Raw genomic sequence first — 4,551 nt, forward strand, 5'->3', positions numbered from 1 at the left:
GGTGCCCTGCATGCCCAGGGTCCAGATAATCATATTTAAATGAGCCATTAGACTCATTTAAATATGAACGGCCTGTTTGAAGCCGCATTCTCCTGGCGCTCTGGAGTCACTGGCAACACCAGGGAGGCCTCAGCCAGGCACCAATTAGTACTGGACTCCACAAGCAGAAACCAGGTGTGCTGGCGACTCCAGGGGTCTTGTGGCCATTGGAGACCCCCAGGTGGTCGGGTACAGAACAGGGTGCCATGTTAGCACTGTCAAGGGTGAGGGCTTGAGGGGGGCTATGCCCATGAAAGGAGGGTGATGTGTGGGGATGAAGGGTGGGGTGAGGTGAAGGGAGTGCAGGGGCTACATAAATGTTGGGGTGGGGGGTGAGTGGGTCCCTGAAATGGGGGAAGGTCATAAATAGGTAGTTGGGGAGGTCTGAACATGGGGCCCTCAGCAACCCCACAGTGAGATCTCCTCATTTGGGGGGGGGGATAATACCCATCCTTGCGGTGGCTGGCATTATCCATGGGTGGGTGGTGTGGGGGGCCCTTAAGCTCACTTGAAGATTGGGTACTCTTTGTGGTGATATCAGTGGGAGCACTGCCATTGGTGCAGATCATTGGTTTCCCATTGGCTTTGGCTAGTCATGTGCCTCTCGTCTGATTGGCTGGGACTAGTCATGTGACTGCTCACCAATTGGTCGAGAGGCAAGTAGACCCCGCCTCTGAGGCAGGGTATAAGTACCCAGGTTTCCCGGCGGTCGGCCTTTCTCTGTAGTCGACCACCGGGCTAACAACTAGCTGATTAAAGCCACAGTTTGGATCTTCATCGTGTCTCGTGCCCAATTGAAGGTACATCAATTTAATCAGCTAGAATGGAGCTACGCATCAAGCCTGACTGCCTCCGCACCAGCCCACATGCCTCAAATGCACCTGCAATCTTTAAACATTGGCAGGCGTGTTTCAACAGTTACCTGACAACTGCAGCCAGCAAACCCACCAAGGAGCAGAAACTCCACATCCTCCACTCGTGCATGGGCACGGCGGTATATTCAATGATTGAGGACAAAAGTGATTATGATGCGGCCATGGATATCCTGAAAGGACACTTTCTCCGGCCGGTCAACGAAGTATACGCACGGCATCTCCTGACGACTAGATAGCAGTTCCCTGGTGAGTCACTCGACGAATTCTACCAGGCCCTCACAGCTCTGGGGAGAATGTGAGCCTGTCCCCAAGTTTCGGCGACCGAGCACATGGAACTTTTAATTAGAGACACTTATGTTGCCGGCATGCAATCCTCCTCTATCCGCCAACGATTGCTGGAGAAGAACGCCCTCAGCCTAGCTGAGGCACGGACCCTTGCAACCTCCCTGGAGGTCACTGACCTGAATACCCGCGCATACGCCCCCGGCCGCGCAGCAACCCCCTAGACTTCATGGCACGCGCCACCCCCGTCCTCCGCCGACCCCGACCCCCCCCAGGCCTGCGCTGCGGGACGCTCCGACAAACTAGCGGGGCCCCGCTGCTATTTTTGTGGCCTCTCCAAGCACCCCCGCCCGCGCTGCCCGGCCCGCTCCGCTCTGTGTAAGAGCTGCGGGAAGAAGGGCCACTACGCGGTGGTCTGCCAGACCAAGTCAAGGGTGAGCATGGTAGCATTGTGGATAGCACAAATGCTTCACAGCTCCAGGGTCCCAGGTTCGATTCCGGCTTGGGTCACTGTGCGGAGTCTGCACATCCTCCCCGTGTGTGCGTGGGCTTCCTCCGGGTGCTCGGGTTTCCTCCCACAGTTCAAAGATGTGCAGGTCAGGTGGATTGGCCATGATAAATTGCCCTTAGTGTCCAAAATTGCCCTTAGTGTTGGGTGGGGTTACTGGGTTATGGGAATAGGGTGGAGGTGTTGACCTTGGGTAGGGTGCTCTTTCCAAGAGCCGGTGCAGACTCGATGGGCCGAATGGCTTCCTTATGCACTGTAAATTGTGTGTGTAAGACGTTCACTGCTGTTCCATGCACCGACCGCGGATCGCCCCCCCCCCCCCCCCCCCCCGGGCCCCCCAGGACCCCGCCCCGCGCACTGACCTCTCCGGCCCGCCTCCCGGCCTCCGCAACAGGCCCACGGTCCTCCCGACCCCCGCTCCCGGCTGCCCCCAACCAGCCCGCAGACGCCACTGACACTGCCCCCAGCTGCCACGAGGTCCCCACGGGCGCCGCCACCTTGGGACCCCGATTCCATGTGCGGGTCCTGGGCGCCACCATCTTGGGCCAACACGGAAGGCCAGCGATTACTCTGCCACCGAGGATGACCTGGATCTCTCGCCACGACTTGCTTCCATCATTCTCGACCAGTCGCAACCACGCTCGCTCGCCAAGACTACGACAACGATCCAGCTCAACGGACTCAAGACGAAATGCCTACTGGACTCCCGGAGCACAGAAAGTTTCGTCCACCCCGACACCGTAAGACGCTGCGCGCTCCCCATCCACCCAGTTAAGCATAAAATCGAATTGGTGTCCGTCCAAATCACCGGGTGCTGCATAGAGGACCTCACGGTCCAGGGGAGGGTTTTCAAAAACTTCAAACTCCACATTCTCCCCCGTCTATGCGCTCCGGCACTCTTGGGCCTGGATTTCCAGTGCAACCTGCAGAGCTTAACCTTCCAATTCGGCGGCCCTATTCCTCCTCTTACTGTCTGCAGCCTAGCGTCCCTCAAAGTGGACCCACCTTCCTGGTTTGCTAATCTCACCCCAGATTGTAAACCTGTCGCCACTCGGAGCAGACGATACAGTGCCCAGGACCGGACCTTCATCGGGTCCGAGGTCCAGAGGCTCCTTAAGGAAAGAGTTATCGAGGCCAGCAACAGTCCCTGGCGAGCCCAAGTGCTGGTAGTTCGGACTGGGGAGAAAAACCGGATGGTCATTGATTACAGTCAGACCATCAACAGGTTTACCCAGCTGGACGTGTATCCTCTCCCCCGTATTTCCGACCTGGTCAACAGGATCACGAAATACAAAGTCTTTTCCATGGTGGACCTTAGGTCCGCCTACCACCAGCTCCCCATCCGCGCGAGTGACCGCAAGTACACCGCGTTTGAAGCAGATGGGCGCCTCTACCACTTCCTCAGGGTTCCATTCGGTGTCACAAATGGGGTCTCGGTCTTCCAACGGGAGATGGATCGAATGGTCGACAAGCACGGTTTACGGGCCACCTTCCCGTACCTCGATAACGTCACCATCTGCGGCCACGATCAGCAGGACCATGACATCAGCCTCCAAACATTCCTCCGAACTGCGAAACTCCTTAATTTAACCTACAATAAGGATAAGTGCGTGTTTAGCACCGACCGTCTAGCCATCCTCGGCTATGTAGTGCGTAACAGAGTGATAGGCCCCGATCCTGAACGCATGCGCTCCCTGATGGAGCTCCCTCTCCCCAACTCCCTCAAATCCCTCAAACGCTGCCTGGGCTTCTTCTCCTATTACGCCCAGTGGGTCCCCAATTATGCTGACAAAGCCCGCCCCCTCAACCAGTCCCCTGTCGATGGAGGCCCGCCAGGCCTTTAGCCGCATCAAAGCGGATATCGCAAAGGCCACGATGCGCGCTATCGACGAGTCCCTCCCATTCCAGGTTGAGAGCGACGCGTCTGACGTAGCTCTGGCGGCCACCCTGAACCAAGCGGGCAGACCCGTGGCCTTCTTTTCACGAACACTCCACGCTTTCGAAATCCGCCGCTCCTCGGTGGAAAAGGAGGCAGACCATAGTCGAAGCTGTGCGATATTGGAGGCACTATCTGGCCGGCAGGAGGTTTACCCTCCTCACAGACCAACGGTCAGTAGCTTTCATGTTCGACAATGCACAGAGGGGCAAGATCAAGAACTACAAGATCTTGCGGTGACGGATCGAGTTGTCCACGTACAACTACGATATCTTGTATCGTCCTGGGAAGCCCAACTAGCCTCCCGATGCCCTATCCCGCGGTACCTGCGCCAGCGTGCAGATCGACCGCCTCCGCTCCCTCCACACGGACCTCTGCCATCCAGGGGTCACTCGTTTTTACCATTTTATTAAGACCCGCAACCTGGCCTACTCCGTTGAGGAAGTCAGGACCGTCACCAGGGACTGCACGTCTGCGCCGAGTGCAAACCGCACTTCTACTGCCCCAAACGAGTGCATCTGATCAAGGCGTCCCGCCCCTTTGAATGTCTCAGTATAGACTTCAAGGGTCCCCTCCCCTCCAACAACCGTAACACATATTTCCTGAGTGTTATCGACGAGTACTCCCGCTTTCCTTTCGCCATTCCCTGTCCCGACATGACCACAACAACCATCATAAAGGCCCTCCTATCCATCTTCTCCCTGTTCGGTTACCCCACGTACATCCACAGCGACCGGGGGTCCTCCTTTATGAGTGACGAACTGCATCAATTCCTGCTCAGCAGGGGCATAGCCTCTAGCAGGACGACCAGTTATAACCCCCGGGGTAACGGTCAGGTCGAGCGGGAGAATGGCACCATTTGGAAGACCATCCTGCTGGCCCTACGGTCCAGAGATCTCCCTATCCCCCGT

Source organism: Scyliorhinus canicula, chromosome 4, assembly GCF_902713615.1.
Source record: "Scyliorhinus canicula chromosome 4, sScyCan1.1, whole genome shotgun sequence".
NCBI lineage: Eukaryota > Metazoa > Chordata > Chondrichthyes > Carcharhiniformes > Scyliorhinidae > Scyliorhinus > Scyliorhinus canicula.